This window comes from Puma concolor, chromosome A1 (assembly GCF_028749965.1).
Source record: "Puma concolor isolate L17-30 chromosome A1, mPumCon1.1.hap2, whole genome shotgun sequence".
Taxonomy (NCBI): domain Eukaryota; kingdom Metazoa; phylum Chordata; class Mammalia; order Carnivora; family Felidae; genus Puma; species Puma concolor.
The window spans coordinates 198,644,058-198,671,407 of record NC_141667.1 but is presented as its reverse complement, the minus strand read 5'-3'; positions in this window follow the sequence as shown (position 1 = coordinate 198,671,407).

Genomic DNA, 27,350 nt, shown 5'->3' with positions numbered 1-27,350 from the left:
TAACAATCCTGTATAAGAAGTTGTAGCTGACCTGAACTGAATGCCTTCTAGTGCCAAAGTTGTACTGCTGAAAATTTCATCCAAAGTCAGAGACAAATTCCATGAAACTTTTTTAACTGAGTAACTTCCATTATAGGAATAACTCCCCGTAGGATGCACATGAATAATGTGTTTGTTTTTATTTTCAGGAAGATTGCCTAAATAGCCAAAGATAGGCTCATTTTGGAAAGTTCTTTCCGGTTACCTGAGGGCTAGATAATCTACTGATAGTGCTTACCTAAATATTTGAAGATCTCTACAACCTCAAGTTAAGAAGCAAATCGTTTCCAACAAGGAGGCAAGTGACTGCCTGCTCTTCCACACAAAAAGTACGCCCTGGTGGAGCACCTGGTCACCCTGAAAAGAAAGCTACGTTTTCAGTTGTTAGGGCTTCTTCTGTGTGGCCTACTATCGGTTGAGGGAACCAGTGGACACTGAGGGAACCACAAAGCCTCCAATGTGATTTCTGAAAGGATAGTGCATTTCAAATATCTGAGTTGAACCTTTCATTTTGAAGTGCTAGTCCTGAGGGCTGTGGAAGAACCTCAGCAAATGCGTAGCGAAAGGCGCCATATGGCTGCAGGAGCTGCAGCCACAACCACACTTTCCAGCCGATTCCTGATCTCGCGGGATCTCCAGAGATCTACGGGTGCCTGTAGGCAGTCCCAGGACGAGAAACGCGCTCGTGGCGGGGGCTGCGCTGAACTCCTTTTCCTCAGCTTGTCAGTGAGCAGTTTGCCTCACACTGTTGTACAATTCCCTGTGCTCGTGGACTTCCCCACTTTGCACAATCAGAGTCACAGTGCTGCCGTGCCTCGCCCTAGAGACTCGCCCAGGTGTAGAGAGCCAAAGCTGCGCCCAGCGGGGACCCCCAAAGCTATACACCGGGGAGCAACCAACACAAGCTCAGGCCGTGATCCTACAGCCCTCCGCGTGTTCTGCGGAAATGTAACCCTGGCTGTATGCGCTGGCAGAACAGAATCCTTCCACCTCACAGACCAACTGTGTTATGACTGGGAATCAGCATGGAGATAACATCTGGAGGAGCTGACTTATGTGTGGTGAGTACAGAGGCTGGGTACCCTCACTTGCTGTTTCTGACAGATGTCTCAGATTAAGACGGTAATCAAATAGTGGTCAGTGAAATCTGTTAGAGAATGGCAGAGATTAAAGTGTCAGCAAGGTTTGGGAGCGTTGCTCTAGTGCTTTCCTTTCTTAATGAAGGTTTTGTGAATTTTAAAAGAGATAGATGACTGGTGTTTTTCCATCCCTCAGACTTCTCTGGGTCTAAAACACCGCTCTGAGGCATTTCCCTCTCCTTTCTGGTAAAAGTCAGTGTGTCTCATTCCAATAGTTATAACCTCGTTCTTTTTTTTTTTTTTTTTTTTAATCATTCCCTACTCACATGAAAACATTTCATCTGCTGTAGTCCATTCAAGGCAAAAAAAAATTAAACACGTTCTAATGTGAGTTCTAATGTGATCTTACTTTGGCCCATTATAGATTTGACCAACAGTGTACTTGACTGCGTAGTCATTATTATCCTTGTGATCCAGAACTCTTTTAATCGAACAAAATAATCTAGATGGCTGAGTCAAGAATTAATTTTGGATGCTCTGGGCCTTCTTTTGGTCAGCCTGACATCTAACAGGCTGTTGTAGTTAAGGAAGGGAAGGAAGCATCATGTCCCGGAATGAACAGATGGAATCCTGAATTTTCTAAATAGATTTATATAATTTCCCACCCCTTTTGTTCTGATCATTAACCAGGAAATAGTGGAAGTGGCTGTTCCCATCTTGGGGATAGATGCATACAGTGTCAAAACTTCCTTACTTAAACACGAGGAAAATTTTGTCTTGGGAGAAAATAACAAGGTTGTGAAATTAAAACAATCAGTTTGCTGTTTCTTTGCTTTAGTCAAATAACCCAGTTCTAAAATAAACTTGAATTAATCTTTTTTGTTTTATACTTGCTTCATTGAAAAAGAAATTTTCAAACACTGTTTTAAAACTCAAACATTACATACTATGGAAATATTATAACATCTGCCCTAAATAAAGAGGCTATATATCATGCTGAGAAGAACATCGAGCCTGGCTCTAGCTGTGTCTTAAAAAATTCTGTGTGCTTCTCTATACATATTTCCCTATTTGTGAAATGTAGGGACTAGACAAGCTGGTCATTAACAGATCTCAATATCTTAAACTACAGATAAATAGCTTCTGGAGAGTTTTACTGGGCTTGCATTTACTTCCCTGTAACAAATATAAATACTTTATAAATAATTGGGTGATTTTGTCTGCTCAAATTATTTGGCTAGAAATCCAGAAATCTCTCTCTCTCTCTCTCTCTCTCTTTTTATTTTTTTGTACTCTACAAATTTCCTAGTTTTCACTCATAATGGTGACACATTATCATGGTATATTTTTTCCATCTTTATTGAGGTATAATTGATCCATAACATTCTGTAAGTTGAAGGTATACAATGTGGTGATTTGATACATAAAAATATTCTAGAGTGATTGTCTTAATAAAGTAAGTTAATGCATCTATCATCTCACATAATTGCTTTTTTTTTTCTTTTTTGTGGCTGTGAGAACATTTAACATCTCTTAGCAACTTTCAAGTATATAATACAGTATTACTTAGTCACCATACTATACATTAGATACTCAGAATTAATTCATCTTACAACTGGAAATTTGTACCCTTTGACCAACACTTCTCCATTTCTCCTATCCCCAGACCCTAGCAACTATTATTCTGCTGTCTGTTTCTATGAGTTCAGTTTTTAAATTCTACATATAAGTGAGAGTATAGTATTTGTCTCTGTCTGACTTATTTCACTTAGCATAATGCCCTCAAGGTACATCTGTGTTCCCACATACGGCAGGATTTTCTTTTTTATGGCTGAATATTGTGTATTGTATATTGTGTATATGTACACACAATATTCTACTGTGTGTATATATACTGCATTTTTTTCTCCATCTTTTCATTATTGGACATTTAGCTTGTATCTTAGCTATTATGAACAATGTTACAGTCAACATGGGGGTGCAGATATTTTGAGAGAGTGCTTTTGTTGCCTTCAGCTATATACCCAGAAGTAGAATTGCTAGATTATATGGTAGCTCTGTTTTTATTATTTTATTAATCTGCATACTGTTTTTCATAGTGGCTGAACAAATTTATATTCCCAGTAACAGTGCTAGCTGAACAAATTTACATTCCCACTAACAGTGCACAGTGGTTTCTTTTTCTCCGTATCCTTGCTAACTTTTGTTATCTCTTGTCTTCTTGATAACAGCCATTCTAAGAAGTATTAAATGATAACTCATTTTGGTCTGTATTTACATTTGTTTGATGATCATTGATGTGAGCATCTTTTTATGTACCTGATGGTTATTTGTATGTCTGCTATGCAGAAATGGCTGTTCAGATTTTCTGCTTATTTTTATGTTTTTATTTAAAAAATGTTTTTTAATGTTTATTTTTGAGAGAGAGAGAGACACATACACACAAAGTGCGAGCAGGGGAGAGGCAGAGAGAGAGGGAGGCACAGAATCTGAAGCAGGCTCCAGGCTCTGAGCTGTCAGCACAGAGGCCACCACGGGGCTGGAACTCACAAACCATGAGATCCTGACCTGGGGCGAAGTCAGTGGCTTCACTGACTGCGCCACCCAGGCACCCCGACTGCTTATTTTTAAATTCAAATTATTTGGGGGGGTTTTTGCTATTGAGTTGTATGAGTGCCTACATATTTTGGATATTAAGTCCTTAGCTGATAGATGGTTTGCAAATATATTCTCTCATTCTATAGGTTGCCTTTTAATTTTGTTGATTTTTTTTTCTTTTGCTTTGCGGAAGCTTTTTAGTTTGATGTGGTCCCAGTTCTTTGTTTCTTATTTTGTTGCTTATGCTTTTGGTGTCACATCCAAAAAAATCATTACCAAAACCAATGTCAAAGAGCTTTTTCCCTATGTTTTCTTCTAGGAGTTTTGCTGTTTCAGCTCTTACACTTAAGTCTTTAATCTATTTTGAGTTAATTTTTGTAAGTGGTATAAAATAGGGGTCCAATTTCATTCTTTACATGCGACGCTTCAGTTTTCCCAGCACCATTTATTGAAAAAAACTATCTTTTCTGCATTGAGTATTCTTGGCTCCCTTGTCAAGCATTCGTTCATATTTTTGATGAATTAGTTTATAAATATATGCCTAGTATTCTAATGGCGTGGTTAGGGAACAAATGGGAAAGATATGGAGGAGGAAAATATGAAGAAGAAAATATTAAAAGTGAATATTTTTCCCTTCTCATGTGCCCCTATCCAGTTTTTAGAAACTCAGTCATGGTACTGGAACAAGTCCCTGATGTTTCACTTACTCCCAGTGTTTCCTTTAGCTCTATTCAAGTCTTTGAAACATAATCCCTCTATTAAAGTATCTTTAATTACCCACTGAAGGTATCATCTGTTTTCTCTCAGGCCTCTGATGTAGGTAGTTTGGCATAATTATCACCATTTAACAGTAGAGAATCCAAACATATAGAACTATATGACTCGTGTAATATTCCATAATTAATGAGTCATGAAACAAGGACTAGAACTAAGATCTCATTCTAGTGACCTTTCTTTTAACCATGGTGGTTTTTACTTCAGTTTTCTTGGCCTCATGTCAGTTTGCTTATCTAAATTTTTTGAATGTGAAGTTATTGAAGTAAATACTACTAAGAATGTTCCCTCTCCTAAAATTCAATGATTTAATAATACTAGTCAGTGTAATATTTTGCACTGTGGATCCACAAGAGGATTCTGACATTCTCTATAGCCTACGGGTATCTAAATACATCATTGAACATTAGACTTCTACCTTAATTTGTTGTGTTCTTGCATCCCCCATCTCTTGACTAAAAACATGTATTTCTACATGATTGGCTTTATTGTTTAATTTGAAGGCAGCATTTATGACTGCCAATTCCGAATATGTTCAGTGAGTTCTAATTTCCATCTACCTATGCTGGCCCTCCTCCCCATTTCATGACAATTTATTAAATAAGAAAAATTCAAGTTAATATTAGCCTAGTTATATTGAACATTTTTTAATGTTTATTTTTATTTTTGAAGGAGAGAGAGAGAGAGGGAGATGGAGCTTGAGTGCGGGAAGGGCAGAGGGAGACACACACACACACAGAAGGGGGCTCCAGGCTCCGAGCTGTCAGTACAGAGCTGGACATGGGGCTTGAACTCACAAACTGTTTTTAGAGAGACACAAACTGTGAGATCATGACCTGAGTGGAAGTCAGATGCTTAACCGACTGAGCCACTCAGGTGCCCCTAGGCTAGTTATATTTTAAAGAAACTATATGTTAAATCCCAAATTCTGTAACAGATATCTTGTTTAATTATTAACATGTCAGTGCTTTTCTTTATGAATGTTTTATAAATAGAAAAATTATCACTTTTTTGGTATATATAATTTCTAGTGTTTCTTTCACTTTAGTTTCAATCATGGTCAAGCAACTTTGAAACCCAATTTTTGTTTAAGGAAATGCCAGAACATCTGTTTGTAAAACAAGGAAATGGAAGGGATTCTGGGGTAGGATTAGTCTCAGAATTGTACTTTAGGACTTGATGTAGGCATAAATAAATGGAATTTTTTCATCTCTGAAGATGCCAATGTATAGAACAAATTTTTCTGTACCTGTAACTTAAAAGGAATATCTTTCATTAAAAAAAGCTAAAACTAAAAGCTTTGATAAAAAATAAATTGGAATAGAAATTATTAAAACAAACTGTGTCAAGTTTCTATCAGAGGCTCATCCAACATTAATTGTAAACTTTTTGGTATAACATTTAAGTTTTCTTTAATTATTAATATTTGGTCTCAACCTACCATGCCAGCTGAAACTTCTAATACTCCATTCATATAATTTATATTCAGAGGCCTCAAGTTCAATTTCCCACAAAGTCAGCAAATAATAGAATAAGTGAACTATCCAATGTTTGTTTCATAATGGTGATTCAAGTGCATATTAAAGTTAGATAAAGAGAAATACTTTTCACTTCCCTAATTTCTCTTGTTTTTCCTTACTATTAAATATTTTCATATATTGACACAAAAGATACTTCAAATTCCTGTTAATTGTTTGAAAAAGGAAAGAAAGAAATTAGTGCAAGGTTGGTGATAAACAATGTCAAAGAACAAAAGGAAATATTGGAGACTTTACTAAAAAAAGAATGAATGCTTCATGTAAAAGACACGTGTGCTCCTGGGATCCAGACAAATATTGTTATGAGGTAATATAATTCTGATGTTATAGGGTCTTCCAAAACTTTAGGAATATACAAAGATCTGTTTCAAAGACATGAAACAGTGCTGGTATCTGGGGTCAAGAACTATAGACAGAAGAAGGTATTAGTGTATAAGATGATATGTTGAAGGAAGGGCAAGAAAACCAAAGTGACTACAGCAAAGTGAAAGAAATGGGCAATGAAGTTAGAGAAGTAAAGTTATGGTATGGGCAATTCTTACAGATTCCTGTAGTAAATCGTAAGGAATGTAGTTTGTTTCTGAATGAAATAGGGATCCATTGAAGAGTGTAATTTTTTTTTTTCTAAGTGGAATCTCAAGCTTTTAAAGGTTTGCAACTATATACTTTTGTGTGTGGGTGGGGGAGAAGGGGGTCACTAAGAGTAAATCTCAACATGCTTATGTGCAGCAAAATTCAAGTTTGTGAGTTCTGCTATGAAATTTTTTTATTGCATCATCCTTTCATAATTATATTTTGCATTTTGTATATTATTTTTCTTACATTAAAAATATTTCCTCCCAATATTTTATTTTATTTTATTTTTTATTTTTTTTTTTAATTTTTTTTTTTTTTATTTTTGAGATAGAGACAGAGCATGAACGGGGGAGGGGGAGAGAGAGAGGGAGACCCAGAATCGGAAACAGGCTCCAGGCTCTGAGCCATCAGCCCAGAGCCCGATGCGGGGCTCGAACTCACGGACCGCAAGATCGTGACCTGGCCGAAGTCGGACGCCTAACCGACTGCGCCACCCAGGCGCCCCTCCTCCCAATATTTTAAACTGAATTGTTATAATACCTATTTCTGTTTACCAGTTAATTTAGAAGATTACCCAGTCTTACCTACTAGGACATCAAATTTTTCCTCCTTTCCATTTTATGCACCCCGGGCCAAACCTTGCTCTTCTGTGTGACTTTCGCTCCTAATTAGACTCCTAGCAACTACCCTTTAGCCTGCTTACTTGCACTTGATGTTGAGTGGATACCTTGATGTTCATTGATACCTATTACCCCTCCCAGCATGAGCATCTTTTCCTGACACCTCTTGGTCTTCCAATTCTCCCATTATAAATATCGATTCTTCAATCAACTTCTCACAGGTTTGGCACTCTCTTGTGAAAGGAAGGAAATTAATCCACCCTGTTCCATTGAAAATTTCCACTGACCAAAAATGGACTTACTAAAATATTTTTTTAAAAAGTGTAAATACAGGTAGCTTTGGAATAGTTCAGTGTTATCAATAACATTATATTCTTTTTCAGTTTACAGAATTTTGCCTGTATAAAATGGAACAGCCATACTTTTATATGGGACACTTTTATAAGTAATATGATCTTAGAATTTAAATGAAAGAGACATTTACGAACTCCTGCTTCTAAATTTTCAACTACATGATCAAGAGTTATCACATATATAATTATACTTAGGGCAGTCAACTTGCCCCAGGCAATCAGTGCCAGAGCTAGTCTTTGAATTTTGCTAATAATTCATTTTGCTACTGATAAGACAATATCTTGTTCTCAATTAACATGTATAAATTATTACTTACCTGCTTCATTTGAAAATGAATTAGATTAAATGAAACTATTTTCAGTATTTACTAAATAAGACGTTTTAAAATTTTGGGATTTTGGGAATGTCAGGGCAATCTGGCTGCAACATCTGTCACTCCATTGATTGCCAGGGTTTATTTGGCTTATCTGGCTGGCTAGGTGGGCATCCCTTGTCCCTCCCCGCTCCATATGTACCCCACACCCTTCCAGAAGTTGTGCACTTGGTCAGTTGAAGATGGCCTTTGCTGAGAGAAGAGGAATGTTCATGGTCAGGGGTATAAGAGTAGCTGCGTTCCTCTGATAGAACCTCCAGACAGGCTCTCAAGATCCATTTGGAGGAGAATGTAGGGTAGTCAAGCTTCCAAGACTCATCCAGGTGAGGTGCTGCATTGGCAATCTGCCTTTATTTAAAAAAGAAAAAAAAATAGATAGTATTTTGGAAATAAAACAATAGTGGATTCCACCTTTGTGAAAATGAGTTGCTAACCATTTACATAAGAACTATACTCTAAAGGAAATCCTGAATCAATATAAAGCAGTAGAGATTTTTCCCCTATAGTGTGAAACTGCATAGCACATGAATGACATATCATTATGTAAAGTATGAATTAAAGAAATAGCATAATGACCAATTTCTTAGTAGAGTTTCAATTTTAGTAAAATAGGCTTATTTTAAACATGTCTTTCTGAACATGATTATGTATAAGAACAATAGATGTTCTGGAATCATTCACTTTGAAATCAAGACATTTTATGGAAATCCAGAAATTATTTTTAAAATAACAAAAATGGTATCATAACAAAATACATTCACCAGATTATATATAGAGGATACAGATATTTTACAAAATACACATGAAATGTGAAATGCTTTCACATTACTTTTGAATGACTTCTTTTGCAATTGTTTCAAAAGTTAGCAGTTAACTGTTTTATTATTGCTGCTTGTTTTTATGTGTATAGATTAAAAGGTCTATGCTTAAAAGCAAAGATGCTTACCTCAAATCTTGATGACATGTTAAGTGAAACCATGCAATTTGAGTTTATTTTAACATGGAAAATCTAATGAATGAGAGAACTAATCCCAGTAACAAGAGATCAGATTATTATTATCAAGAAAATAATGCTAGATGACTTTTCAATATAAGAGGTTATTTTTTAGGAAGTGTTAATAATCTGATTGAATTCTTACAGCTGTTGAAATCACAAGGACTGCTTTTTCTTAAGTGATGTATTAGTGCCTCATCCTCATCTTGGCATGGCATTATCCTCTTCTGTAGCTTTGGTCTCAAAAAGCTAAAAAATACCTTGGAGAGAATAGAATGTTTGGAGACTTGTTGGTACTTCCTGCATATATCTTTCCTTTTCTTTTTTTGCCCTAATCTTATCTTTGTTTATCATTAATTTACATATTATTATCTTAATTACAAGTTAGTAATTTAATATCAATTAAAAATAACAAATTCAGTTGCTCTATTTGAAATTATTTTTTAAAAAAGATATTTTCTTTTGCAAATTATGAGAGACTTAGATTCTGTGAAATTGCTACTCTTTTTAATATATGGTATACTTTTGCCATGAAAATACAAAATCAGCCTGGGTCTGAGGCTGTTTAGGAAATATGTTCATCTTTATATACAGGCCTTTTTGAGCAAATTTTACTGAAACTTCAGACCTAGGCTAAAAGACAAGGGATAGAAGTTAATTTATAACTCATTAGCTAGTAAGAAAGATATAGACATTTTCTTCTTCAGAAATATAAATCTGATTTCACAAGGGGGTGTGACTGGGAACAGGAGACATTCCCTGGCTTGTGAAGTTGGAAACACTGGTATTACATCTCTCCTGAAGAAATGCATTTGCATTCCAAAGAGTGAGGTCCAGGATCTTTCACCTTACATTTCCAAAAAAGACTCTCTGAAGGGGATGGGAGAACTTTCCTATGTAAATGTCGAGATCTATCTTTTTGTGGTTTCTTTCCTATATAAAATTCAGATTTTTTTCCTTGGTCCCTCACTTACAATACAGACCTTGTATATGTACATTGACATCTGGTTTTCATTGTACCACATCAGTAGTAAAAATTGGGGCACAAAAGAATCACAGTTTTTATTTGCTGTGTGTAAATAAAAATAATCTGCTCTGACCAAGAAACTTCATGCAAATATCTAGGATTATAATAAAATATAGATATTAAAAAGCTAACACCTAGTGTCACAAATATTCTCTGCCATTAAAATTAGAAGTCATGGTCTTAAAACACAATATTATTACTTCCTAGTTGTATTATCTTGCACAGTTGCATTTTAGAAAAACTTTCTTGGGTTTTAGTTGCTTTGTAAGATAATCATTTTTACAGTGCCATTGTAAGGTTAAATGAAAGAGCATTTGTTAAAAATTGTCATTCCTCAAGAACTATATGGAGAATGGGAAATATAATAATGACAACAATGATGATATTGATGATAGACAATACGTTGAAATTATTTGGTAAATTACCTTCATTTATCCAAAGTCTTAAGAGGATCAGAAAAAATATTTGATATTGGCACTTTTTTTCTCTTCTTCCTTCAAAATCCAAGCTCTTGAAATTAGATTAGTGCACATATTAAACCGCTAAAATATCGTCAAGCAAAAGGCCTGTACATAATTAACAGTCTGTAAATGGATTTGTATGTTGTCTATTTTGATGTGATGAATAGTTAGAAAGAAAAACATCATAACTTTTTTCAAATGATATTTGAAGATAAAACAGTTGAGCAGAAAGTTATGTCAGTCCCAGATGTCTGGTTTTGAGAAAAGCCTTACTTTGGACACATGGAGCGAATCACTACTGTTCTAGTCACTTCTAAATGAGCTTTATTAGAAATATTTGATTTAGCATTATGATCGTTTCAATAGTAAATATACTTCATGTTGACTAATCAGCATAAGAAAATGAATTTAATTGAAACTGAGAAGAGGTGTAAACATAAAATATGTGAAGAAGTAAAGCAATAAACTTAATAATTTGAGAGGAGAATACAATTTCCTCTATCATGTAGGCATTTCATAGACAGATGTCTTTTTTTTTGCTGTATTTTGTATTTTGCTTGATTTATATTTTTTCCTTATTTTACTTTTATTGTAATTCTCATCTTTATGGGAAGATACTGGTTCCTGGGAAGCAATTTATACAAAATGAAAGAGAATTCAGGTTATTTAATTTTAAATACAAATGTTAAATTTCAAGAGTGTTAGAAAAAGTTATACTAATATCTTTAAACATATCCACCTCCCTATCCATACAGACTAACAATCAGAAACATACAATGAATAATGTTTTAAAATCACTTAGACCCTTTTGTTGTTGTTGTTGTTGTTGTTTATCTGTTGAAAAGCAAAGGAAATATCTATGAGGGTTTTTTCAATTTATATCATAGAATGAATAAATTAAGGATATGCAAACAAGAGAAAGGAAAGACCCCAAAAGTACTCTATATGTCATGAAAGCTGCCCATCTGGGAATCCTGAGAGAATGGGAAATGTGGAGAATTGAAGCTAAAATCTGTTTACATTTTTAGTATATCTAGGTACGGCCTAATATTTTATGTAGTTTAAAAGGCTGGAAATTAGATTATACTTATAAGATATAGAATAAAACCCTAAGATTGGATACTTTGGGTTTCTCTTAAAAAAAAATGCAGGGGCAACTAGGTGGCTCAGTCGGTTAAGTGGCCCACTTCGGCTCAGGTCATGATCTCATGGTTCAGAGTTTGAGCCCCATGTCCAGCTCTGTGATGACAGCTCAGAGCCTGGAGACTGCTTAGGATTCTGGGTCTCCCTCTCTTTCTGCCCCTACCTCTCTCTCTCTTTCTCTCCCTCTCTCTCTCTCTCAAAAATAAATAAACATTAAAAAAATCCAGAGAAATATGTTAGCTTTTGGTCTACTGAAACTAAATTGTTGTCCGCAGAAACATTCCGAAATAATTTCCTTTGAAACTGACACACTTCAGATTAATTGCCAACTTCTCTCCTGCTGAAACCAGCCCCCAAAAAACCCTCCTAAAACAACAACAGATATTTACATGCTAAAGGCAAATGGAAAAATTCATTTTTTTTTCTTTTCCTCCCCTTATTTGGTATAAATTTCCACATCCTGAAATATCATAATATCTAGGGCATATTGACTGGAAAGCCACAGAGTTTTCTTTTCCCTGAATTTTTACTTACTTCAAGTAGTATAGTAGGATACCATCATCAAAGTGTGATGGTTCACTGTATGTGGGCTAATGATTCACATGTATCCCAAAGGCACATTTTTACTTAGGTGCAGAAAGTAGGCTGATTAAATTGCTACATATTTAATCAGTTTTTAGAGTTTTGTAGTCCTAAAAGGTATAAAAAAATAGTAGTATCAATGAATTATGTTAGTCATAGGCACACGTTTTACAATAACAGAACTGAATCACTTGTAGCTCTCTGTAGGCCAAAAATTAATACTAATAATAAATCCATTTGTTCAGTTGCTACTAGTGCTGACACAGCCTAAATTAGACATGGCATAGACAAACAAACAAATTCTATCATCCCAGAAAAATTGTTCCAATATATATAATGTTCATCTGCTTAAAGCAGTGATGTGTTTGGGGCACAGTCCTCAGGACATCAACTTCCAGGGCTGACTATACCATTAAGGACTCATATTCTTGTTTTCATTTGCTTAATTGCTTTTAATTACAGTGTGGCTTGTCTTGATTTATATATATATATTTTTTTTTTCCAAGGATAACACATTTATTTTAATAATACTACTTTTGACACTATTTGTACATGTATTTAAAAGTAACTTTCATCTTGTGGGCTCCATTACAAATTGGGTACTGAACCACCCTTGTCAGGAAGTGACAAAGATGTTAACGTCAAAAGTTGGCAAATCCCACCATCAGTGAAGGGTTATTTTACTTTGTATTTGGAAAAATAACTAAACATTTAAATTTCTCATTGTACACCTATACACTGGTTAAGTTTGAACACCTTAAATTAAACAAAGATAGATTTCATACATGTAAGTATTATATTATTATAGGTATACCTATTTTAAAAGGATAAAATTGTAAAGTTTGACAGGGTATTATTGATTTCAGTACTTTACTTCAACAAACTTGGTTCCAAAGTGTTTAGAAAACTATTGAGAACAATTTATTAAAAACAATTGGGCAAGGTATGCTTGAATGCAATTACAGTTATAAAGCAATAGTGGTGACAAGTGGGGAAGTGTATGTTGAATGAGTACTATCTGTTCTACAATAGATATATTACTATTTTAGTCTCTTTGAGTTGTAACAAACTGCCATAGACTGGTTAGCTTATGAACAATAGAAATTGTTTTGAACAATAATTTCTGGCTTTAATGGAGATGGTTGACTAATCTGATCAAGTGATTATTTGGCTATACCCTCATGTTTTACAATATGGATAGGCTGACAATTGTCCAAATCTTTACATTCTCATTCCTTTTTGGTTAACAGTTCCACCTTAAGTCTTTTATTTCCTCAAATTTTTCAGTAAGCAATCAGGAAGAAGAAGGCCTCTCTTGCAATACTTTGCTTACAAATTGCTTCAGCTAAATATCCAGTTTCTTTGCTCTCAAGTTCTACCTTCCACAGAACACTAGAACATGACAATTTAGCCAAGTTCTTCATCACTTTTTAACAAGGATGACCTTTCCTTCGTTTTCCAATAACATATTCCTCATAGTGACCTTTCCTCCATTGTCCAATAACATATTCCTCATATTTACCTGCAACTTCATCAGAATAACCTTTACCATACATATTCCTAGCAATATTGTATTCAGGATTACTTAGGTATTCCCTAAAACAATTGAAACTTTCTCTTTCTTTTTCTTCTAAGCTCTCACCAGAATCATTCTTAGAATTTTTTTTTTTTAGGATTTTATTTATTTATTTAAAAAAATAATGTTTATTTATTTCTGAGAGAGAGAGACAGAATGTGAGTGGGAGAGGGGCAGAGAGAGAGTGAGACACAGAATCTAAAGCAGGCTCCAGGCTCTGAGCTGTCAGCACAGATGCCACTGCGGGGCTGGAACTCACAAACCATGAGATCATGACCTGAGCTGAAGTCAGACGCTTAACCAACTGAGCCACCCAGATGCCCCAGGATTTTACTTTTAACTAGTCTCTACACCCAAAGTAGGGCTCAAACCCACAACCCAGAGTCCAAGAGTCCCATACTCCACGTACTGAGCCAGACAGACGCTCCTCACTAGAATCACTCTTAATGGTATTCTTGGCAATGTAGGCTTTTTCCATCATGTACCTCCAGTTTTTTCCAGGCTCTACCCATTACCCAGTTCCAAAGCTGCTTCCACGTTTTTAGGGATTTGTCAGAGTAGTACCCCACTTTTGATAACAATTTCTGCCTTAGTCTGTTTAAGCTGTTAAAGCAAACCTCCATAGACTGGGTGGCTTATAAATAGCAAACATTCATTTTTCACTGTTCTGGAGGCTGGGAAGTTTAAGATCAAGGTGCTGGCAGATTTGGTGTTTGGTGAAGGCTTGTTTCCTGGTTCTTTCTATGGTGGAAGGGATAAGTGAGCTCTCTGTAGTTTCCATTTAAAGGACTCTAGTCTCATTTCTGAAGATTCTGCTCTTATTACCTAATCATTTCCAAAGGCCCCATCTTCAAATACCATCGAAGTAGGGAAGGTTTCAACATATGAATTTTGAGGGGGACACATTTAGTCTATAACAATTAACATTATTATCCAAAAATTTTTAAATAATATGTGTTCTTATAGAGTTAAGCAAAGTGAGCTGTTAAAGGGATATACCTAGAACCAGTTAGTAATTGATAGCAATAAAATTTCAACTCAGGTATGTCTAACTGTAAGCCTACAATATTTTCCTAATACTATGCTGCATTTTCATACTCTAACCAGGGCACAAATGGATGTTTATTTTTAAATTTTCTTTTCCTACATGTAACGAACTGTAGCACAATATCTCTCTGGAAAATAACCTAATAACCTATGCATTGCTTATAAAAGCCTTATACAAGTGAATTGCATGATGAAATTCTAAAAATAGAGCTGAAATACTTTATTTTCCTAGGTAAACTGAAATAAAGACAACTGCTTTGCAATATGATAAATGGAAACCATTTTTGACATCAAATTGTTTATCTTGCTATTTGAAAATGTGCTCCTTATTCTCAAATATTCACTCATTCCAATGAAATCTTTCATTAAATATATATATATATATATATATATATATATATATATACACACACACACACACACACACCTCAGAATAGAAATATAATTGCATAGTATTTTGTATTTAAGCGCTTTGAACTGTAGAAAATGTTTCATTTATTCAGCTTGGTATGTTGTATAAGGACTGCCAAGAAGTGGCTACACAGACCCATCAAAATATACAAGAAAATATCCTAAAAAAAGCAATACTCCCACTTAGATAAGGGCTTCCAAACCTGGGAGTCTCAGGAGTCCTTCAGATTTCAAAAGAAAAGCATCATGTTTACAGGGCTTTGTATCCTGGCTACTTCTCCTTACTGCAGCATTTATCTAAAGGATTTAAGATCTAGAACTGCAGCCTTGTAGCCAGGTTACAATTATTCCTCCAGGTTAGCAGCACCTTGTCTGCTTGTATCCCACTGCTCCCAGTGGGATCTTTCAGTAAAAGGAAGCCCTACACAGATGCTGATTATTCACCATACCTTGCCCTGGCTGCATTCTGTCACCTCCAAGACATGAATTAACTCTTTTTTACTGAACAATTAGGAAAAAGGAAGGGAGATAAAGAGGATGGGGTAAACAAGTAAGACAGAAAAAATATCCTGGGCTTCATAGATGTGCTGTGTGAAGTTTATTTCTCTCCAAGCACTTACCTTATCAGAGTTGGTCAATATTTTTGGTGGAAAGTATAAATTCAGCTATTGATTTAACTAAAGAGAGTTGAGATGAAGTTCGGTTATGCAGATGAAAAAAAAATCAGATTCAGGAGAGACTCAGCTAAAGTGAAAATGTGTGTCAAAAAGACCATAAAAGAGAATCTGCAAAGGGAATAAACTGTTTAAAATGGGAGGGTGATGGATTCACAAGAGAGAATTCATATTCAATGCACAGTTAACTAAAATCTTAAGTGTTTCATAATGTAAGAAAAGAAACAACTTTTAGTCAGTGTAATAAATGATTTTTACTCCTAGTGATGGTGCTTCGCCACTGCTTAGGTTACACTCTTTAGTAAAAAATATAGTTCCATTTCAGGTTTCTTCTTCAAGGACAGAGAGTTACTGCATTATAAGATTATAAAATATCAGGTTAATATTAAAATATAAATTTATATGGGGAGAAACTATTGTTTTCTTAATGCAAAATAATTCTAATATTTATTTTTTGTAAGATGTGACATAAGTGTATGAGAGACAAAATAGTGGCAAAAATACCAATATGCTGTTAGAAAGCCGTATTTTTATTCTCTGACTTGAGGAAGTAACTTGATGTTAAAAAATGTAACGTAATTGGAAAAGAAAGCTTTTAGTCAGAGTATCATTTGTTCAGATCATAGCTCTGTTACTTATTTGTGATCATGTGCAAATTATTCCAGCTCTAGGTTTAATTTTCTTATTTTAAAGGGGATACTAAATAGAACCAATCCCTTATAATCATTTCTGAGAGATAAATGAGATAATGCATAAAAAGCTTCTGACACAGAGGCTGACCAGAAGAAGAGTGTATACCTAAACATTTATAATCATCATTGCCGTTGTTATTTTAAATGCTATTCATTGCACATGCAAATCTTTATCCCTAATCTTTCCTTTGAGCTATATATAGACTTCAGTGTCCAACTATCTGTTCAAAAGTCCCAGTTGGGTACAAAATACAGAATCCATATTAAGTATATCTGAAACATTAAATTCTCACTCCTGCCTAATCTTCTTCTGAGGAGGGGATCCTTCTTCGCATCTTGCTGAACGATACCACCATTCTGCATGTTGCTAACACCAAAAACAGATTGATTCTTGGTCCTTCTCTTTTTCTCATTATGCAGATCCAGTCTACCAGCAAATCCTATTAGCTCTGGTTCCAATATATAGCCTGTATCAAGCCAGTTCTTACCAATTCAACTGAAAACCACTAAACTAGTCTCTTTCGTATTGACTTACACAACAACTTTAAAACTAATACTCTTCTCACCAGTTTTTCACAATCACATTTTCCACACAGAAGCCTGAAAACTTTCTGATATGTGCATACTATTGTTTCCATTTCTAATCACAATTATATTGAATTACTAAATATTCATCATGATCAACAGGAGCAGCCATTACCATTTGCCTCCTTCACTGTATAATCTTCTAACACTCTCTCCTGTGATCGCAGTGTTCCAATCACATCAACCTTCCTCCACTCCCTTTATCTCTCATATAGCTTATTTCCTCTTCTCTTGAGTATTGATTCTAATGCTTATTGGGTGTTTATATGTTCCAGACACTGTTCATAATACTTTATGCAATTGAATTCATTGAATCCTTACAATATTCTAAGAAAGAACTAGCATTTTCAGCATTATTTTACGTGATACGAATTTAAGTCCTGGAGGAGTTAATAATTTATCCAAGGTCACAAAATTGTAAATGAGACACTGTAAATTCAAAACCTGAACATTGTTTTCCAGAGCCTGCATTCTTCACTTGTACCATATACTATATAATTTTATATTTATTTTTCAGAGGCTTGCAGTTCGACATTGCTTTCTTGAAATTTTTAGTCATGTGTTTTCTTAATATATTGTAGTAAAGGTACTCTGGTTTTGTTCTTCTTCAAGGTTGCCTAGACTATTTGGCCCTCTGAATTTCCATGTAAATTTAAGAATCCGTTTTTCAGATTTGACCAAAACTTCTTGAATTTCAACCACAATTACAGTGAATCCATGCATTAATTTGAAGAGAGTTGAGGGGCGCCTGAGTGGCGCAGTCGGTTGAGCGTCCGACTTCAGCCAGGTCACGATCTCGCGGTCCGTGAGTTCGAGCCCCGCGTCAGGCTCTGGGCTGATGGCTCGGAGCCTGGAGCCTGTTTCCGATTCTGTGTCTCCCTCTCTCTCTGCCCCTCCCCCGTTCATGCTCTGTCTCTCTCTGTCCCAAAAATAAATAAACGTTGAAGAGAGTTGAGACAACTACCATATTGAGTTTTTTAAAGCATGAGCATGCTATATACCTGTTTGATTCATTTGTATCTTAAGTATTTCTCTTACAAATGTTTTATAGTCTTCAGTATGGAAATCTTGCATACCTTTTGTTAAATGTATTTCTAAGCACTCAGTAATTTTGATGCTATATTTTTTTAGCCTTCACTTTGCACTTATTATTGATACATAGAAATGCAGTTGCTTTTTAGATATTGATTATATATTCAGCAATCATGTTAAATTCACTTATTCAAATAAAATTTTTCTTTCTTCTTTCTTTCTTTCTTTCTTTCTTTCTTTCTTTCTTTCTTTCTTTCTTTCTTTCCTTTTTCCATACAGTAAATATGAGATTTCTGGATCAGAAGCAAATAATTATTTACCTACAAAATATTTTAGCACCAATTTTTCATACCACATTTTCCCCCAGAGGGTGACTGGCAGGAATTAGATAAGCTCTGCATATAGAGAGTGGATCTGCTATATGGAAGGGAACCCCAGAATTATGAATCTTGGAGCCTATATTTGTACAACTACACCTCCTCTCCTCAAGAGCAAAGTACAAGGGGACATAGGAGAGGGAAGGACAGAAGGAGAGGGAGACTGAATTTGAGAGAGATTGAGCCTTCAAGGGACCATGGGCACTATCTTTATAGAGTTAACAGAATCTCTCCAGGATGAGATGGGGAATGTCCCTTATCCAATCATAGTCTGAGAGTAAATAAGTGGCTCCAGGGAGACTAAACCTACAAATCTCTCTGGGTTCATTCATTATTTCTAATTTCCAGGACTTGTTTGCCATTCAGTCATCCTTTAAAGCCAGTGAAATTTTTGCTGTGAAAGCTCTGACCATTCAGAGAAATGGAAATATTCATGTTGTATCCCAGCAGGTGTATCTATAGATTTGCTTTTGGGTTTTCCTTGTACACACTGTTTTATTTATTCTATTCCAGTTCTGTGATTTTAAAAGATTTTTCTTCCCTTATTTTACTGCTTTGAACCTCTAGTACAGTATTTAATAGAAGGTACATCCTTTTGTCATTTATCATTTTGGGAAAAAGTGTTCACTCTTTTACCATTAAGTATGATGTTTGTTGTGAGGTTTTTGCAGTTATTTTTCATATGATTTTGTGAGTTACCTTATATTTCTCAGTTGTTAAGGACTTGTTGTATATCATAAATAGGTGTTAAATTTTGTTAGTCTTTTTCATCTGTTTAAATTCATTCCATTTTTTTCTGTAAATATGAAGACTTATATTGTTTATTAACATAGAATATTAAACTACACTTACTCTTGTATTTCTATAACAAATTCTCCTTGGTCAAAATATTTCATTTTGAATTAATGAGCTTATATTTTGTTTAGGATATTTATGTGAATTTGGTGATAGAGTCTGTAATTTTTTTTTCCTGTGACATTCTTGTCAATTTTTTTTTTTTTTTCTAAGGCCATGATGGATTCAGAAAAGTGTAGAATATTTCTTCTGTTACCAGTTTCTGGATGAGTTTGTGTAAGATTGATGTTACTCTTTCTTAGATAGTCAGAAGACTTTATTCCTCCCCACCCCACTCATGGGGTGGTTTCTGCTCTTTGATGATTTTCTTCTTTTGTTTTTCTGAGCATAATGCTGTCCTCCATTGCTAGCTTCTTGAGAGACAAAGTAAATCATTACTTTTCAGTCTCTCCTCTCAATGTGTGCATTTAAGGTTTTACATTTCCCTTTTAGCTACATTTGTTCAAGTTTTGATATTTTGTATTGTTATTAATGTTCAAAATATTTTCTAATAGTTTTTAACTTTGAGTGAATTCCCCAGTGGTTGAACATTTTTTAGGTACTTGTCATTTTTACTAGTTTAATTATACTCTGTGTGTAGAAAATAATTTAAGGTCTTACAAAATTTGCTTAAGCTGTATATCGTTATTGATTATTTGTATGTTCATATATCAGCACACAAGCCACAAATTTATATTGTGTGTGTGTGTGTGTGTGTGTGTTTGCTTTATTCACTTGTGGACAAAAAGTGATGATGATTTATTATCAGAAGATATTGGCAGGAAGTACCAATAGCATTTCTGATTGTTACAGATACAGAAAAATTAAAAAGTGAGAACTGAAAATAAAGAAGAAAAATATTAGAAAAATATCACTATTTAGGGGCACCTGGTGGCTCAATTGGTTGAGTTTGTCCAACTCTTGATTTATGCTCAGGTCATGATCTTGTAGTTTGTGGGTTAGAGCCCTGCATCAGTCTGCATTCAGACTGTCTCTGTCCCCCTTTCTGTGCCTCTCTGTTGCTCGTGCTTGCTGTCTCTCTCAAAAATAAAATAAAGATTAAAAGAAGAGGAATACTTATAAAAAACAAAGTATAGCTATTTAAAATAATACCAAAGCAGTATTTATGAAAAATGACTAAGCATCGTGTAACATAAAAGTAATGTCTATCATTTAATAGGTTTTAGATTATCATTGTCGTAAATTTGTTGAAAATGGCAAATTATATGCTCAGTTGTTACTAGTTGTTTCTCATAAATGTTGGAATTTCATTCATGATTTAAATGTGATTATTATTTGTATAGTAGGATCAATTCAGTATAATACTTTATTGTCTTACAATTTAAAAATACATTTTAAAGTTAAAATTAATGCGATATGTGAATTATCTGTAAGAAATACAAACACTAAAATTTAATGTTATTAAAGGAAGTTCCAAGAAGTAAGCTTGCCTCATTGGTAGAGCTTCTGTTGATAGTGTAAGATAGTACAAATATTTTTGAAACTCACTAGTACTGCGCCACTAATATTTTTGCAAATTAAAAATATCTTAAAGTTCCATAGTACTTATTACTTTACAAAAATGCTTTCATTCATATTGCCGGATTTTGCTTAAGCCTCACAATACTCCTCAGAGTCTGGCTGAGCTAGTTTGGAGGAACTGGTGAGTGCAGTATTTTCCTGTGGTTTCCCCACTAAAAAGTGATAGAGTGAGAATGTAGCTCCCATATTCTAAATAAGTAGATGCTTCAGTTTGCTACTTCTGTTGACTGCTGAACTGATAGTCTGTTCACTGACATTTAAGTTCATATGCATTCATTTCATGAATATTTATTAAATGCCTACTTTAAGCATAAACAAATTTTGGATATTAGTTACTGATCATTATAGTATATAATTTTATGAAAGCTTAGGTTATTTGTATTTTAATAACTGGCAATTATTTCCATTTCACTAATTCTGATCATTGTTATATTTTCACGTTAGTTTTAACTCAAACCCATTGGATGCTGCTAACCCATTTTCACTGCAGGAATGATTAATTAATTACTCATGCAGTTTTTTCCTTGATAGGATATGTAAAATAATATGTAATTGTCTCCATGGATGCCTACACATTTTATCTAAAATCTGGAGCTTGAAATGAAAAGAGTGAATTTTTTTTACTAGCCTTTCATCCTTTGGAATGAATGATATGAGGTAGTTTTTTCTTGGGAAATCCTCAATTAAAGAGGAACACATGGCAGCATGGTTAGATGTAAGAAAGGGAAAGAGGAGGACTAGACTCTTCAGGACATTCTGGCCTTTAAGTAAAATTTAAGTGAGAAAAAAGGTCACAGGTTTTCCTACCTTTAGGAAAAAGTGTGTAGGATGAAAAGTTCGTAGCTGATAGGAAGGAAGAGGGCAAATTTTCCTTAAATAATATCCTATATTGAGTATTTATGGTATTAGGATTATGTTGTAACAATCCTAAAATCAAGACCAGTGGTTTCCGATCTGGCTCCACATTAAAATCTGAGAGACTTTATTAAAAATATTAATGTCTGGGGCGCCTGGGTGGCGCAGTCGGTTAAGCGTCCGACTTCAGCCAGGTCACGATCTCACGGTCTGTGAGTTCGAGCCCCGCGTCGGGCTCTGGGCTGATGGCTCAGAGCCTGGAGCCTGTTTCCGATTCTGTGTCTCCCTCTCTCTCTGCCCCTCCCCCGTTCATGCTCTGTCTCTCTCTGTCCCAAAAATAAATAAACGTTGAAAAAAAAAATTAAAAAAAAAATATTAATGTCTGACCCCACCACATGCCAGGTGAAACTAATTTCTTGTTCATCTGTGATTTTTAGTAGTTTCCCCATGACTAAAACCACTGCACTATGCAATATGTACCAGATTTAAATATCTCTTTACTCCTATCTAACAGAAGTAAAATCTAACAATCCTGTGCATGTGCAACTCCACCAGTAGTGGAAACCGTGCAAAGTAAACGACCTTTTATTTTGAACTCTGTGTGTGTATGTGTGGATAATATACACATTGAGCAGTTCTGTACAGTGGCATATAAACATTTATGGTCTTTTAAGACCAAAGCACATTGGTGACTTTAAAGAAGGTTATTACTGTTGTAACACAAATGTCAAGGCACTTTTATACTTACTAGACACAAAACAATGAAGCCATTTCTGTGTATTTTAGAAAATTCAGTTTCTGTTGTGAATTTTTCTTAGATAATTTTAAAAAGCAAAGAAAGGTACTTCTCTCTTGGAAAGAGACTCATTTATTGTATAACTAAATGTCAGAGCAAAGCATCTAATGGTTTTGAATGGACCTAAATTGTTCTTCAAATTAAATACGTGCATGAAACAGTTTTTCTCATATATAAAATTTGAGAAGTTTTCTTTATTTCTCATATACAGTGCTACCTGTTTAATACTTAAAAAGTCAAAATGTAAGAAGAACAATTTAATGAAGCAAGCTAGCAAGATATTCAGAAATTTACTGTGTTCTCTGCAACCAAGTGTATAAGAGACAATTGAATTTTCTTATATAAATGGTAAACCAAAAGAGAAATCAGGGAGTTTTTTTTTTCTTACTATGAGCTATAATTTAAAACAGCATGGGCCTTTTGATAGAACTTCTTAATCTAAAACTACCCAAAAAGAATGAGATAAAGATTTCCGTCAACCCATTGATGCTGTGTGACTTTGTCCCAGTAGTCTTTGAGAGATTTTGTAAAGAGCTACAGCTTTCTTGCCTAGCAGCAGGATTTTCTAAACCTGCATCATTTCCTATTTAGGCTTTGAAAGATATTGTTTCAGTGTACTGTGGGATCAGACAATTTTAGGAGATTAGATAACTTAGAGTCTAAAATAGGACAATAAAGCACTCTTTTTAGTCCTAAAAAAATATTTAGTTACGATACAAAAATTAAATGTCTTTATGAAACAGTTATAAAACTGTCACCATTTTCATTTATATCCTGATGTACTGTTAGGAAAAGCTCATTTTATTATGAATATTTCCATCAAAAATATTTCTCTGAAATTCTTTATGAAAGTTCAGATTCATTGAACTATGAAACTGAAGAATAAATTTGAATGATGTTTAATTCATGAATTCACTTGTATTGCATGTATTACTACTTTCCTTTAATTTTCATTTTTTGTTAAAATGTATTTTTATACTTCTCAGGTAAATTTTATAAAAGCATTATGTGCAGAAATGACACAGTAAGCTAAATTATTTTTTAAAGATTTTTAACCAATTCTCACTTACAATAAATTAAATCAGAGTCAACTTTGCCTCTATCTTCCCCATCTACTATTTTCTATCAAATCAAAAGTAACGTTTTTTTTCCTTGGTTTCTATTTACTGAGAGTTTCTGTGTGTTGAGTGCACTGACAGGGACAGTGTGTGGTGATGTTTTATGGAAAGGTCCAGATCATTACCTAGTGGGAAAGGCAACCATTTCAGGTCAGGACCTGGTTATCAAGGTACATTGATGCTGAATGTGAAATTTCTTATTGATCAGAATCTAAGAAAAAAAAGGGTCTCTATAGCATGAGAGAGAACATCAAAAATTTCTGTGTTACCTTCATAATAGATTTTTTAAATCTCCATTTCTTTAAATTCCAGAATTTGCCCCCAATCTCAGTGTTTCTGCCTGTTCCAGTCAATACTTGGGATGTCCTAGACTATGGCTAGGGTAAAGAATGATTAGAAGAAAAAAGGGTCTGTTTTCAAATTTTGGATTTCAAAAAAGATTTTCATAGTTGGGACAAACTTCCAGTCTGGCAAAGTGAGGAGCTCAGCAAAACCTCTCCCTAGTAACCCACTTTAAAATTGGACAGAATAGCCAATAACAATAATTCCAGAGCTCTGGAAGTTGATCAAAAATTTACAACAATTGAGACATGTTAGTCTTGAAAGTCTACAAAAATAATTGAACAGTGAGAGCCTGTGGTATTCTTGCCTAAATACCCTCCCTCCAGAGTTTGATGGTACAGGCCAGAAAAACTAGCAGGATTGTTGCTACATAGAGTTTGCTTGTTTTGGATTGGAGAAGAAAGTACACCTGCCTGATCAGTAAGAATAGGAATCTCAGTAGCTGATGAACATGAATGACAAGGGACTCAACTAGCTTTAGGTTGTAATTTTTATAGGGAAATTTAACAGTGAGGTCTCAGAAATTAGAAATCTATACAGGGCTATGAGAAGCTCTTCATTTATCCCTGGCTTTCTGAGAAGCTGAATCAATATGTAGTGGAGTTGTAAAAGAATCATGTAGAAATTAAAAACTAGGAAGGACTTGAAAATGGCCGGAATATGATTGTGCACTGCAATCCATACACAGGTCCCTTGGAGTGATGGAAATGTTCTACTTTTGGATTGTGGTATTTGTTGTACAAATCCAAAAATTTACTAAAAGTCATTGAATTAATTACATACTTAACAATAGGGAATTTTATGGTATGTAAATAATACTTAAAGCATGTGGGAAAGGATACTCAAAACATTGTGTTTTGCAATTAATTTTCAGGGACAATAATTTGGCATAAAACTATCCTGGGCATCACAAACTTGTCTTTTGATGTTTTGAGGTATTCATAGGCCAAGATAGAGAAGGAGAGTCACAGATGCAAGGGAGCTAGACCTGTTGGGAAATTCTTGAGATGAGACTTATCCTACTAATTTCAAGGAGAGCTAGCAGGTTGTGAATAGGTGGTGGGGTGGAGTGAAAAGAATGGGAGAAAAAAAAAAAACTTGTTTTTTTCCTGGCTCAGAAAACTTAATAAAGCAAACAAGTAAATCCCCTATGTTTCCTTGGAACAACCTGGTGATAAAGCAGGCATGTAAAAATGGATATGCGGTATCATTTACAAGAGAGGCCTGAAGCAGATTTTGAAAGTCCTCACAAACTTTAAGACTACATGTGCTGCACATAAGCAATTGCCAATAAGGCCATGGATGCCAGGATAGCTAGATGCCTTAAAAGGAACCAGCAGAAATGAGTTGTTAACAGCAAATGCTATCAAATATGCCAGCGTGAACAGTGGATTATAAAGAACTCTGGATTTCTCCCCAGGACTTGGCTGTGAGTAATCCTCCCCAGAACTTAACAGCAACTCTTAAAAAACTAGGGCAAATCCTGAATAAAGTTCAATGATGGACATTAATTCTAAATTGAATAATTTTAGTTTCCTATAATGAAATAAACACTGAGGTGAAAAATACGTTCAGAAGTATGAAAATAAAAAGTTAAATATCTTACACACCTAATTTTAAGGCCAGAGATTCATACCTTCCATATATTAAAATAAACATGGGACACCTTTCAAGGACACAAGTGTAGCAAAACTATACAGTGAGTTAAAAATATTTTATGACTCTGTCATCTCAGATTACATAAAAAATTGCTAATTGTCATCATCTTATTCATTTTCATTATCAGGAAATACTTATTAAAATCTTCCTTTCATATAGATGTATCAAATGTAAAATGTATAAAATTAAACTATTTTTTATATTCAGGATTTTGAAACAACACCAAAGTGTAAGTTAGACAAACTAGTTTCCAGTTCACATTCTACTACTAATTATGTCGAAAAAAATAATTTAATATCTCTGGGCCAATGCTTTCTTATTTTTATAAATGAGACAAGATGATCTATACGCTTTTTTCAGTAATGGGATTTTATGACCATAATATAGGCTATATGCTGCTTCACATACTTTGTGCAGCAAGATTGGAGATTTAATTAATTAGTCAATTAATTAAATCAGTCAATATTGTCAAAGAGATAACTGAAGTGACACTGACAAATACATAGCTTAAATAGAATGAATTGTTATTTATATTAAATTTATTATATGAATTAAAATTTATTAAAGATATTAAGAGACAAGGACATATTTTGACATGATTCATAATAGTTTAGTCAAGGGATGAGATTTTGAAGGCAAGATAAACCAACTATTTTTCCGAATGAAAATTCATGGCCAATAATGTTGTCAATACTTCAGCTCTTTTTAAAAAATATTTACATTCTCCGTGAATAGTAAAAAATAATGTATATTTAGATTGATATAACCTGGGTAAATAATTTTTGAAAAACACAAACTGTTTTCCAAGTAGGTCCAAATAAATATGTTCATCAATTGCCAGTGAAACAAGGGGGTACTGACAGAGGTTACAAATGTGGGCAGAGGCTATTAAGGCCACAAATGTCTTTACTATGTTCCAAACAATGCAACACAAATGAAGTAAATCTAATGAGGAGACAATTGGATTACTAGGAGAAAGCTTCTGAAAACCTTGTGATTAAGTCAGGTAAAAATAATAAAGTGCTACCCTTGTACTTGCTGAGACACGAAAAGGCAATTATGCAAAAAGACACTTAAAAGCTGTACTACTAAGAATGTGGTCCTAATCTTTCTTAATACCCCTTCCTTTCAAGTACCACTTTCCCAATATTTCTTCCTTTTAAATTCTATTCAAAAATATCCCTCGTGTCCAGTATCATGTAGCATTTAGTGAATCTATTTTTCTGTCTAGTGTCAAACTTAAATAATACTCCTTTCACTACTTTAAATCTCATGCATGTTTCTTCCTTATAATTATCCTAAAATATTCACATAGGCTTTCACCATTCTTTCCCATACATGTAGAGGACTTTAAGAACACAGATAAAATGATTTTTCTTTATTTTAAATTCAATATTCTTGTGGAATTTTAGATAGTCATAAATAAGGGCCTTTGAGGATTCTTTTATGTCTCACATCTAATTCGTCTCTAATATCCATCATCTATCATCAGGTCTAACATAAAATACATAGTACCTTAGTATTTAATGCTTCCCAGAATAAAAGTAATTAAGTGCACATTACCATAGATGGTAACTGAGAAGCCAAAAGAATTGACTGAAATAGAAATATATAGGTGACTATCTGAGGTCCCCTTAAATGGTAATATTTAA